Source organism: Hylobates moloch, unplaced genomic scaffold, assembly GCF_009828535.3.
Source record: "Hylobates moloch isolate HMO894 unplaced genomic scaffold, HMol_V3 SCAFFOLD_11, whole genome shotgun sequence".
Lineage (NCBI taxonomy): Eukaryota > Metazoa > Chordata > Mammalia > Primates > Hylobatidae > Hylobates > Hylobates moloch.
The window spans coordinates 63,959,109-63,973,955 of NW_026652286.1; positions in this window are offsets into that span (position 1 = coordinate 63,959,109).

Below are 14,847 nucleotides of genomic sequence, written 5' to 3' on the forward strand. Positions count from 1 at the left end.
GTCAATAAAGGCATTTTAGCTTAATCTTTTTCGTGTCTCACTCATAGTGTGTTAACATGGCACTGGAATATTTTGATTGTTGAATTAAACATTTGTGATAAGAAAATTGTAGTAATTCTACAAACATGTATGCACGTTTATCACAGAACCTTCTCCCTTTGCCTTGTCCTCTGACCATATCCGCATTACCATCTCCTCACTTATTCTGGGCAGAATAACCCTCGGATATTTTTTTCATCAGCATCTGACTAAAACTCACCGGTTTTCCTTATACTACAAAGTGTGCTTCTTTGGCATGCTATTAGTCTCCTTTTTTAGATTTCATCACACCTGTTTGAAGTCGGTAGTTGCCCTCATGAGGAGAAAAAGGACCATATTTGTCAACTGCCTCTAGGAAACAGGGGCTCAAAAAAAGCCTAAAAAGGCTTTACTGTCTCTGACCAACATTGGGGAGGATGAGATAAAATAATAACTTTTCTCTTCATGACACACCTCTTTTATGCTTTTCTTACATCACACACCTCTTCACACAACCTGAAATTCAAATTAATAAGACAGATGTGACATCATCCTGGCATTTCTCTCTTCATCTAAAAGTTCACCACTCCAGTAGGAAAATGGCTAATTAATTTGGCCACTTGACAGGTTAAGATTAATTACACAAAATGTAAAGCTGTTTGTTCCCAAGCAAACAGACCTTCTCAAGCAATAGCTTATTTTATACCAACCTAGAAAAAAACACCTATTTTGACTTTTAAAAATAGATACTGAACAAAGGTAGGATAATTTACTGTACAAAATCATTGGGGAAAGTGTCTTCAAAATGCTATTCTAATACCATGATTTTTATTAAAAAAGCCTTTCTCTATGTTGTTGTTTTAAAAGTCTATAGCTATTATTTATTTTTTACAACCATCACTTTTTATCTCAATAGTAATATGATTATAGTGCTTTAATGAATACTTTTTATTCTTCAGCATAGCATAATTGCTATTTCTGAAGTCATATTCTTCTTAAGAAGATAGTGATTTCTTTTAAAATAAGGGCTTTCTCTGATCAAATTAATTATTACATATCAGGGAAATATTATCCTTTCTTTTTTCAGGTCAATGTAGAATTGTTGAATTCAGATGCAAAAAATAACTAACTTTCTGACCATCCATCCACCTGAGTATTCTGAAGAAGGCACTATTGTCAATTTTAGAAAGGACATCAGCTTTCCAAATTCCTCTCATTTCTGCTTCACTCTGGAAGAAGAGCCTCCAGACATAGGTAGCCTATTGACTTAAGATCTTAGTGATTTTCTTTTGGAGCTCACCAAAGACCCGCAGGTTATTTCTTCGCCTAGTAGGAGGAACATCAGGTTTCTATCATTTTATTTTGTCACTTGCAAAAGACAGAAAATACATCTATGTCGAAATAACTGACTAGTGCTCTTCAAAAATGTTGAGATCATAAAAGGTGTGGAAAGCCTGAGGGACTGTCACAGATCGGAGGAGATTAAATGCAAGATGGGATCTTGGAACAGAAAAAATATTTTAATCAAAACACTAACGAAAAATCAGAGTAAATTATGTAGTTCATAGCATTATACAGATAATAATTTCTTGGTCTTGATAGTTGTATGATGGCTGTATTAGATCTTAACATCAGGAGAAGTTGGATGAGGATATATAAGAACTCTATGATGTTGTCACTTTTGCATAAGTCTAAAATTCATTTAGGACAAAAAACCAAACACCGCATGTTCTCACTCATAGGTGGGAATTGAACAATGAGAACACATGGACACAGGAAGGGGAACATCACACACCGGGGCCTGTTGTGGGGTGGGGGGAGGGGGGAGGGATAGCATTAGGAGATATACCTAATGTAAATGATGAGTTAATGGGTGCAGCACACCAACATGGCACATGGATACATATGTAACAAACCTGCACGTTGTGCACTTGTACCCTAAAACTTAAAGTATAATAAAAATAAAAAAAAAGTTAATTTTAAAAAAATAAATGGCAAGATATATTTTTTCAGAATGAGCATTTCTCAGTATTATTATAACATCTTTTTCTAAAGTCAGTTTAAATTACTTTTTAATTGATAAAAATTATAGTTTTATTTTACTCTGTAGCAATGCTTGATTTACAAGAATGTGCTATTGAGAGGAGACCTATTCCAGCAACGCAACATAAAATAGATTTGTGAATTTGTTTTTTTAAATTTCAGATACTACTGAAAATCTAGTTTCACACTGATATTTCAAAAAACATGGAATTGTCATTTTTACAGTTATTTTATTTGATATGAAATATTCTAGAAGGTGAGAAAAAGAACAGTAGCAATGGCTTTCAGGACTTTGCCTCTCTAACCTTCTCTCAGTGGGATAGAGGAAAATGGGTAGAAACTGGCCAGTTGGCTGACCAGAACTTTGTCAATGAAAAAAGCTGGAGGGCATTTCCTGCTGGTGGCAACTGTCACTGGGGATGGGCTGCTAAGGATTCTTATTCCTCAAAATGTCACAGTAAGGAAATTACCTAATTAATCCCCCAGACTCAAGAATCTGCCCTTGAGACCCACTAAGATGTTCTAGAAGTAAGAGTCTCTATTCAGAGGCTAGCAATTTGTTCTCTAAAGAGACAACCAGTAAATGTTTTAGGCTTACAGGCCATGGGGTCTCTGTTGCAACTACTGATCTTTGCCATTGCAGACTGAAGGAGCAATAAACACTAAGGAAACACATGGTTGTGGCTGTGTCCCAATAAGACTTTACTTACAAAATAATGTGGTGAGCTAGATTTGACCCTTTGGCTATAGTTAACTGTACCCGGCTCTATTTTATATTCTCTTTCATACAAAAATACATCTCACCACCTGGAAATTCTGAGTAAGCTGTAAATCCAACAAACTTCTTGCAGATTTTAAAAAATCACTGTAGCCAGAAAAGTTATCTAGAAAATCTTCTGAGACAAAATTAGATGAAAAGTCATGGAAACATTATCTGAGCACTTCTTTACACACCCTCTACTATAACGTGCCTCTGTTATGCCATAAGTGAAATTAAAGGATAGTTTTGTGTAACAGTAAATGCATTGACTTTTTAAACAAGCCAACTTGTACTCCAGTTCTGACTATCACTTACTAGTTGGGCAAGTTCTTAAAATCTTTGACCTTTCATTTATCTTATCTATAAAACAAAAATAAAATATATTTCTTAAGGGGTAAGAATGATATCAATATATAAACGGCTTGTATATGAACTAAGAACCTGCATTTCTTGGAATCAACATAAGGTAACTTTTAAGAAAAATTATTCCGGCATTTCTAAAGTCATAAAATACAGTCAGCCTTCTGTATCTGTGGATTCTGCCTCTGTAGATTTGACCAAACACAGATGAAATATATTTGGAAAAAATAAAAATAAAAAATAACAATACAGTAATAGAAAATAATACAAGTGTAAAAATCAATACAGCCTAACAACTACTTATATATAGTTTAAATTGTGTTAGGCATTTTAAGTAATCTAGAGATGATTTAAAGTGTACAGGAGGACATGTGTAGGTTATATGCAAATACTCCAACATTCTGTATCAGGAACTTAAGAGTCTGCAGAATTTGGTATCCACTGGGCGTCCTGGAACGATTTCCCTGACACATACTGAGGAAAGGCTGTAATGCAATCTCTATTTTAATATCTTAGAGAAAACTGAAGGCAATCCACTTAATAATATCCAGCAACTCTTCCCTTTTTTCTCTCCCACAATTTGCTTACATATAGCAGATGGCTTGGAGCTTCTCTCGTAATAAATCTCCAAAACTCTCCCAGGTTAGTTTTCTCTTTCCTTCTTTACTCTCAACTCTTTCTTATGGACATTGATTTTACTTCTCTGACTTTTATTTTTTTTTCCCTGATCTATACACTTCTTTCTACCGTATTATTAAATTTGCTTATTTTCTATGTTAATTGATGAATGTTGATTTCTCTGTTGAAGAAAAACTTCATGAGGAAATGGTTTCTCTTTTGTTCACTTGATATGTCTCACAAGCTCAGAATAGTGTCTAGCCATGGAATAGGTACTTAACAAATATTTGTTGAATAAATAAATGAAGAATACATTCTTCTAATTTTATATGGTAGCAGCTTTTGGAGTCAATTTGGGAAAGAAATTCTTCTGTCGGAAGGGGAATAGGAAAGAACAGAAATTTAAATTGGAAAATTCAAATTTATTTTGGGGTCACTGAGACAACTTTTATGCTACAATATGTTAACTTCAATATTAACATACACTATTTGACATATAGAAGCCTCAAACATAGGAGTTTTTCTACATAGTGTATATTTTTTATTACATAGATTTATATCATTTTTTAGTCTTTTTATACAAATTTTACTTATCACATCACTACTGCATAGCTATGTAAAACTTTAGTCTGACTTTTTTTTTTCTTCTGGCCATGGTGGAATTATAAGGATCTGGTTTACCCTCCTACCAGAAACAAGTGAAAAACAAGACTAATGTATGAAACAATGGATTTTAAGTCATTGAATACCAGGTAAGTAGGGACAGTGATCCTTGAGAGACAGAAGAAGCCCTGACAAGTTAAGCCCTAAGACTGCCCTAACTTGCCACCTAGAGAAAGTTTGCAAGAAATGGCAGAGAGCAGGAGAACCCGGTTGGAGCCAGTAGTCAATTTCCCCGAGTTCAGGAGATTGAACTAGGAGTCCAGGGAGACCAAGCACGTTGGGCAGAGTAACAGAAGGCATAAGGTGTACAGAGAGAGAACTTTGGAGACTTGAAGAAGTTATCCTTAGAGCCTTTAGCTGAGGATTTATCAACGTATTCATGTGACAAAACTACCCAAGAAAGAACCATTTGAAAGGATTAGGGGAAACAATTGCCAGGGCTCACATATGAGGAATGGTGCCTATTCCAGTCAGCCATACTGGAAAAAGTTACATAATTATAAGGCATTGCATATAGTGTTTAAAAAAGTTCTGTCTTAGTAGTGGGCAAATTTAGTCCTTGACTAAAATGCTTCTGCAATTCTCCCTAAAAAAAACTTAAAAGGCAAGAACAAAAAAGATCAAGTTTTCATGTAACTAAGTTGTATCCCAGATAAAAAGTTTAATGTTTATTGAGATGAAAAAAGGCCTAGTGCCCCAAAATTTAACATTTGTAACATTTATTATAAGTTAAAATTACCGTTTATGCAAAGAAGCATGAAAATAGGACTTATTGGCCGGGCGCGGTGGCTCACGCTTGTAATCCCAGCACTTTGGGAGGCCGAGGCGGGAGGATCACGAGGTCAGGAGATCGAGACCACGGTGAAACCCTGTCTCTACTAAAAATACAAAAAATTAGCCAGGCGTGGTGGCAGGCGCCTGTAGTCCCAGCTACTCGGAGAGGCTGAGGCAGGAGAATGGCGTGAACCCGGGAGGCGGAGCTTGCAGTGAGCCGAGAATGCGCCACTGCACTCCAGCCTGGGTGACAGAGTGAGACTCCGTCTCAGGGGAAAAAAAAAAAAAAAGAAAAAAAAGAAAATAGGACCTATAATTAGGAGAAAAATCAACCACTTGAAATCTACCCACAAATGACACAGATAAAAGGATCAGAAGAAAGAAAAACATTAAAATAGTTATTATAACTGTACTCCATTTGTTCAAGAAGCTAAATGACAGATTGAGTATATTAAAGCAAGACATGGAAAATATTAAGAAAAAATCCAAATCAAACTTCAAGAAGTGAAACTAAATGTCTAAAATGAAAAATTTTCTGGGTGGGATTAATGGCAGATTATATATTACAAAATAAAACATTAGTAAACAAAAAGGTATAGCAATAAAAATTATCTAAAAGGAAACAAAGAGATGAAAAAGAGAGTAAGAAACATGATCCGTTATCTATCTGTAGAACAAGTTTAAACATCCTATCAATGAACTAATTGAGTCCCTGAAAGAGAAAAGGAGAAAAGAGGATGGGAAAATATATAAAGAAATAATACATAAATTTCCAGATTTGATGAAAGTTATAAACTGACAGATTCAAGAAGCTCAATCAATGCAAAACACAATAAATATGAAGAAAACTATACAAAGGCATACTATAGCCAAATTATATAAAACCAGAGAAGATCTTAAAAGCAAACTTAAAAGGAGGACTTTTTTGTAAATATGGAAGCTTAAAAATTTAATCACCAGCAAACTTGCACACACACAAAAAAGGAGCCTTCCAAGCAGAAGGAGAGTGATACCAGGTAGAAATCTGGATAAATATTGGGTAAATATAAAAACCATTTCTCTTAGGATTTAAATATGTTCAAACAAAACTTCATAATCCCTTGTTAATTTGGATTCTTCTTAACATATCTTTGTGTTTTTTTCTGTCTTTAGAACTCTGAGCTACTCAGGAAAGAATTTAATGTGAGATTTCTCCATTCCATGTAACTAAGAATCATCTGAAAAAAATATTTTGTGGATACAACATTAATGAAATTTGTTAGTTCGAGATACAAATGAGGCATCACTTACCATACCTTAGGTCACTCTGGCTATTACCCAGTCTGATTGTCTTCCTTCCAATAAATACAGTTTTAATTAGCCCATGTTCATCTTATTAGATTACTTTAGGGTTCATGAATTTCTTCAGAGAACAGCTTTGTCTCTACTTGTATTATTATTATTGGGGATGATTATACATCCTAACATAAGGAAACTGTGAAGCTAATTAACATTCTACTCCCCTTATTTATCAAATTATAATTGAGGTGGCCATACTGAACCAGACAACAACACTAACCTTTAAATTTCATCCTCTGATCCACATTCCCACACGCGGGCTTTCCATTTTTCATTTTTGTTTTCTGTTTACATCTTGAAGACACTTTTATATTTCTGTGACAGGCTCCATAAAAAGGCAGTTTGCATTTTAATTTTAGCATTGTATTTTGGTAAATCAGGGGAAAAAATAAATAACAAATACTATATGGAAACAAGTCACAAAAGCATAGATGAGAGCTGATCTCTAATAAGACAACAAGACATTAAGGTCATGGAAATATTTAGACTTCCAGCCTCTGATTGACATATAGTATCTGTCTCACATTGCCTAAGGCATTAAAACTTTGGAACTGCACAATCTGAAGTGATCAGCAAAAATCATTGAACAGAGCATTAGCCACAGTTCATAGAAAACATTCTTCCAAAGGTATTTTACACAAAATACTTCTGTATTATTTGCTATTTATCAGTCATTGAACAAAACATTTTGTACACCAACAATGTATTGGTCTTTGTGCTAAGCACTACAGAGTCAAGCATGAATGAGATACAAATTTTCCCTGAAGGAGCTCACAGTTTTCAAGGGAAATTTAAACAAGTTGTCTTATAAGGAGGACAATGAAAACACATTTAATAAGTGCTATAAATCATTTATGCACTCCATGGTTTCACAAATACCTATTATTTGCTATGAGTTGAATTATAACCCATCATATTTAATACCCTGAAGTTCTAAGTACCTCAGAATATGACCTTATTTGGGGATATGGTCTTTACAGTGGTCATCATGTTAAGGTGAGTGTATTAAGGTTGCCCCAATCCAATATGGCTGATATCCTTATACATCATTTGTGAGCAAAGCAGCAAGCCTGGAACAGATTCTTCTCTCACAGTCCTCAGAAGGAACTAACCCTCCCAAGACCTTGATCTGAAACATCTATCCTCCGGTGCAGTGAGATTATAAATTTTGTTTTACAAGTCACCAAGTTTAGCTACTTTGTTACAGCAGCACTAATAAACTAATACATATGCATTAAAACTATGTGATGAAGCTACCTGGATTGGGGGTGGTGGAGAAGACAACATGCCTTTAGAAAATTTAGACTTAATGAATAAAACAGTTTAATAAGAAATTATAATACAGAATAATAACTATTATAATAAATATCAGCAGAGAGTGCTACTGGAGCACAGGATAAATTAAATCATGCTAACATGATTGGAGTTATATATCAAGTGATATATTACTGGAGTGACATAACAAGAATCAATTGAAGTCAACTTCAATTGAAAGACAGGAAAGAATGGTCTAAACGAAGAATACTACCTATTCAAAGGTGCAGAGGAATGAAAGAATGCAGCACTTCTCTGCATTCACAGAAAAGGCATAAATGATCATTTGGTTATTGGATCTGTACATCTTCTTTCCCTTACCACAATTATTATTTTCTCTACATTTTTAAAACGTAGGAAATATGACAATATAAGTCATCCCAGAACTTGCAGCAAATAAGTTATATGTTTATATTTGTGCAGCACCAACCTGTCAGATCTTATTACTTATCCAAATTATGGTATATGATGTCTTCTCAGTAACCCAGGTGCAACCAACTCTATGGCATTATCTCTCTGCTATCATGCTAACACCTGGAGTGACATATCAAGGATCAATAGAAGTAATTTCTGTCAGATTACTCTGCTATAGGAAATATCCCATGTCTATGTTTTTACTTATTACGTCATTCCTAGGGTTCTCATTCACCTCTCTGCTATTCTAATTGAGCTAACTCCTTCTTCAGCTCAATCTTGTTTGTGATTTTCTCCAACAACATGTATCTACAATATTCATTATCTCCAGTGCATTTCTAAAGAACTTAAAATAACATAATTTATAATAAATCCATACAGTTTACTTGGTATCTGGTATTTATCTCAGAGATAGAGCTGTATATATAGAAATAGACATTTAGACATACAGATATAAACATAGAGGTACAGATAATAGATGCAGATATATCTGTTGCTATATCATCTTGTCTCTAACTAGATTGCAAACTTCTTAAAGTCTGAATTAGTCTGTTCTTACGCTGCTGATAAAGACACACCTGAAACTGGGTAATTTATAAAGAAAAATAGGTTTAATGGACTCACAGCTCCACGTGAGGGTCTCCCCAGTTCCTCATAATTGGCAGAAGGCAAAAGGCACGTCTTACATGGCAGCAGGGAAGAGAGAAAGCTTGTGCAAGGAAACTTCCCTCTATAAAACCATCAAATCTTGTGAGACTTATTCACTATCATGAGAATACCATGGGAAAGACCCACCCCCACGATTCAACTACTTCCCACTGGGTCTCTCCCAAGACACATGGGAATTGTGGGAGCTACAATTCAAGATGAGATTTGGGTGGGGACACAGCCACACCATATCAATGTCCCGTCTGATTATCCTTCACAAGCTATTTATGCCTGACCTTAGGCCATCTTGCTTTGATGTTGATGGTTTTCTGTGGTTAAATGGTCAACAATAACTACTTACATACACATGCATATATATATATATATATATATATATGTAACAAATTTATATTTATATAAATAAAATAAATTATTCAACATTTTTATTTGTCATTCACTCATATTTTTACCAGAATAAAACATAAAGCTATTTGCTAATGATCTTCAAGGGTATTTCATTTTTTGTTGACTCATAGAAACATCTTGGTGACTCATGAAATGTCTCATGAAATGTCTGAATCACTCAGCAAGCACTTCTTCATAGACAAACAAAATCTGCCATCTGAGAAACAAAATATATAAACGAAATATAGAATAGCAGTGGTCAAGATCAATTTATGCATGAACTATAGTAACTAGGAAATTCACCATTTATATCCTTTAGGGAACAGTCTTCTAAGAAAGAACTTAGTGGGATTTAGTTTGTGAGAGGTACCAAATTTCATGACATAAGAATTTAAGATAAAGATACATAAAATAATTCTAATGCTAGTGTGTCAATCTTCAAAAATGTTATTTTCATAATATAAACCTGGAGACATCTTCTGTAAATATTTTGATTTTAAAATTATTTTTATTGGGCAGTTGCGGTGGCTCACGCCTGTGATTTCAGCACTTTGGGAGGCCGAGGCGGGTGGATCACCTTAGGTCAAGAGTTCGAGACCAACCTGGCCAACATGGTGAAACTCCGTCTCTACTAAAAATACAGTTATCTGGGCATGGTGGTGTATGCCTGTGATCCCAGCTACTTGGAAGGCTGAGGTAGGAGAATTGCTTAAACCTAGGAGGCAGAGGTTGCAGTGAACCCAGATTGCGCCATTGCACTCCAGCCTAGGTAATGAGCGAAACTCCATCTCAAAAATATATATATATTATTGGTAGTTGTAAAATAAATGTCAAAGCTACTTGGAAAGAATAAAAAATTAATAAATGCAATCTACATAACATGTTTTGTGGGTGTTTGTATTAGATGCCCATAACTGGGAAAAATAAATTCAGACTCTGCATAATGAAAACACTGGAATAAAGTGTTGACAACTATAATTGAAAAAGAAAATCACTAGAAATGGTGAAATAAACGAAACCAGTTTTGGCTTGATTTACATATATTATTACAATAATTTTCTACTTTTAGTTTGCTATTTTCAATATGACAGATCACATAGAAGATAAATTATTCATTCCCATACTTTCTTTTAATTTATTTGAGGATAACAAATTGAATTATGGAATAAGGAAATGTACTGACTTCTGCATGCCTAAATAAATTTTTCAGGACTAGCATTAGGCTTTGCTTATAGTTGATACTTTAATCATTACCACTTTAATTGAAACATCTCTGCCTGCTTTTTTCTTGGGCAACCTCTTGTGGAGATTGAAGTCTACTGCCACCTGAAAGAACCCCCTCTTTAATAAGGGCTTATTGGAATGGCCTCCAAACAGCCTGTGTTCAGGCTAAGCACATACAAGAAAAGTATTGCTTCCTCTGAAAAACAGGAATATACCTTTCTTAGATAATGAGAACCAAGTAAATTTCTGTGTGACTTCCACAATTCTCAGGTGGCTCCACAAACCTCAATTAAGCATAGCTTCTGTGGGCCGCTGTGCTAGATGCTAGAGACACCAAAGTTTGATAAGTATACTCTTGGACTCATAGAGTTAATTATCTTGTAAGGAAATAAGCCAACATAAAACCACAGTAGTGGGGTTTAAAATCAATAGTGCTTTACTTTATCTGCCTTCTAGCTACTACTGGTGCTAGTGAGCATAAGAATAGTAAAATAAAGTTGAGAGAATAAGAAAAAAATTAAGCGAGAATAATACAGAAATAGAGCAATTTATTTAAAGAGTTTTGGCTATTCGATTATCAAAAATGTCATCCAGAGAGATCTGTTCATTTAGAAGGCTGAGAGTGGAAATTACTAAATTCTAGGAAGCTCAACTGAGGAAAGTATAATTTACTTTTTCCTTTCTCTTTTTCTCTTATTCTTGTTGTACTCATTTTCAGTCATGATGAATCCTACAACTATAATTCATTTTGTAGAACTGATTATTATTCCTTTATCATTTTATAGAATAAAAATAGACCATCTGCTTAAATAGCACTGCTACTTAAGTTATCATGGGGCAATTGCATTTCCTCCATTGGTAAATTCACTGTAAACTCTCAGTGAAGAAATGAAAGTGACCAATAGACATTTTTTTTTTTTTTGACTTGGAGTTTTGCTCTTGTCACCCAGGCTGAAGTCCAAAGGCGCGATATCAGCTCACTGCAACTTCTGCCTCCCAGGTTCAAGCTATTCTCCCCCTTCAGCCTCCTGAGTACCTGGGATTACAGGCGCCCACTACCATGCCATGCTAATTTTTGTGCTTTTAGTAGAGACGGGATTTCACCATGTTGGCCAGGCTGGTCTCAAACTCCTAACCTCAGGTGACCCACCCACCTCGACTTCCCAAAGTGCTGGGATTACAGGCGTGAGCCACCACACCCGGCCCCCAGTAGCCTCTTAATGCAGTCTTATTAATGAGAAGAAGGCGATGGGTCTTTCTGTAAACAAATCAAATGTAATGAGAGTTTGCATTTGAAGAAAAGACTGCCAGATTCCAACTATGCATTCTTACTAATTTCTTATATCAGCTTCTACTATGTTAGACTGTCTCTAGAACAATCATATCAGAAAAAAATTATGAAAAAATAAATTTCTACCTCTATAAACAAATTCTATAGTGTATATTATGCCTCTTATTATCACGTAATTTAATTTTATAATTGCAGTCAATATGTATACTGCTTTCCAAGATATATATTTATTTCAGCTATATCATTCATTCTCAATTTGTGCATAGTTTTCAGATGTCATTCTAATGTCAACATAATATTCCTTTAATTTAACATAGGACTGTCTACATAGCAATTTTGACAGAATTGTTTATTTGGACCTTTTTTTAGTTTTCAGTAAAAATATATAATGTAGCTATAAGCATTTTTGCACAAATAGGCTTTTCTTCACCCTTACATTTTTCCCATAGGATAGTTTCTGAAAATAATAGTAGTAGTAGGTAAAAGAAGATCATTTTTATTACTTATGTCATGAGTTGTCAACTTGCTCTTCCAAACTATTGCACTAACTTACAGTGCCATCAGTTGTGTATAAATCTACTTGCTTCTAACAACCATGCTCATATTAAGTTTCTGTCAAAAATAATTTTTCTTATATAACAGGGCTGACGTAATATCTCCTAATTGTGTCCTTTAGCATTTTACTAATTTGTTGGTGAGTTGACTTTTAAAAATGTACTCTTTTAGTGTTCACAGCTCTTTGTACTGTCTATCAGTGCCTGGCATATAGAAGGTGATAATGAGTGTTTGTAGAATGATTGAAAAACAAATGAGTAGTTATTTGACCATTTATCAACTAGAGTAGTGTTTTATAAATTTGATCCAAATCTAATCCCCAAATATTTTCAAAATCAAATGTGTTTGTTATACCTTTGAGAAGAGTATATCTCATCATCTTTCTTTTATAATTATTGTTATATACATATAATATTTATTTTTTATATGTAATGAGTGATATGTATGTTTTATTATGTCAATGGTCAATGACTATTTCTTCTTCACCCTTAAAATATAAAATGTCATTTTCTTATTGCAATTTGGATAAGTATAAATTTTATATTATTCTAGTGTTTTATTGTTTGTAAAATATTTAAATCTGTAATGTATTCAGAATATATTGAAAAGCATTATATCAGATTTAATTGGATATATTTTCTCATGATTGTCATATCTTCCTAATATTGTTTACTAAATATCATTTTAGAAACTTGTCTTTAAAACTTATCAAAAAACACTCACATAATGATTAAAACTCAAGTACATGTGTGGTAAAAATTGATTTCTTTTATTGAAATTTACATTGAAACAACTTAGTTTTTAATGTGTAAATTGAAAGTATACAACATGATGCTTTGATATGCATACTGAAATGATTACTGCAGGTAAGTAATGTAATATATCCATCACTTTCCATAGTTAGGGTTTGTGTGTGTATGTGCGTCTGTTTGTATGTGTGTGCTAAGAACACTTAAAATCTACTCTCAGCAAATTTGTGACATAGAATACAGTATTAGTGACTGTAGTCATCCTCCTCCTGTACTTTAGATCTAAAGACTTAATTATTCTCCAAAACTACAAGTTTAACCTCCATCTCCCCATTTCCTTCCCTACCCTGCCCCTGGTAATCACTTTACTGTTCTCTGTTTCTATGAATTTGATCTTTTCTTTTTAAGATTCCACATGTAAGTGAGAACTATTCCAATACAATGTACTCCAATAAAAAGTATTTTTATTTCCACAAACATGTCTGCTCTTGTTTCACTCCTTACTAGCTGTGTAACCTTGGCTAAGTCAGTTAATGTTTTTAACTCTCATCTATAATATGAAGAGAATAATAGAACTTGCTTAATAGGATTGTTATAAGAATTGGAAGAGATGACGCAAATAATATTACTCACTGCTTAATACAGTGAGTAGGTGGCTTTCAGATAGAGCATAGTGTTAGTAGTTATCTCTGCTTCAGCAGCATCATTTAAATCTTCAACCAAGTTCAATAAACCATTACACTTTTGTTGTATTTTTCATCATATTTCTTATCTCATATGCTTTAACATAATGTGGGCTATTCAGTATGAATAACATAAATTTCTTTTTAAGTTAATTTTATTAAAATATAAAATCCTTACATCATTATGTAAATTGACATTTTCAAACCTGTGTAGTGGTCAATAATCAAGAAGCACAATATATTGCTTAAGCATCACTTTGTTATTGAGCATTTAAGTTGTTCAATGGTTCACTATCAAGGTAAATCTTCAGTGATACTCCTTGCACACGTATCCTTGTCTCTATCTCTTATTTCCTTGGGATAAATTGCTACAAGGAGAATTACTGAGTTAGATTTCCTAACACATATTGAACTGCTCTCAAGAAAACTTCTTCTAATTTATGATATAAACAGAAGTTCCTGTCTCACTATAACTTTGCCTGCCTGCATTAAATATATATATGTATTTATTTATTTATTTATTTATTTATTTGAGATGGAGTCTTGCTCTGTTGCCAGGCTGGAGTGCAGTGGCACGATCTTGGCTCACTGCAACCTCTGGGTTCAGGCGATTCTCCTGTGTCAGCCTCCCAAGTAGCTGGGACTACAGGTGCACACCACCACCCCTGACTAATTTTTGTACTTTTGGTAGAGACAGGATTTCATCACGTTGGCCAGGATGGTCTTGATCTCCTGACCTCATGATCCGCCTGCCTCAGCCTCCCAAAGTGCTGGGATTAAAGGCATGAGTCACGATGCCTGGACACATTAAGTGTATTTTTAAAATCTCTGCCAGTTTGCTAATATAAAAATGGTATCTCATTGATGTTTTAATTTGAATTTGACTCCTAGTGAGTGTCAATATTCTTGTGTACTTATTAACCATTTGATTTTCCTCTTATGCAAAGGGCTCCTATAGGCAACTACTGAGGATTTGTGTTTGTCTTTTAC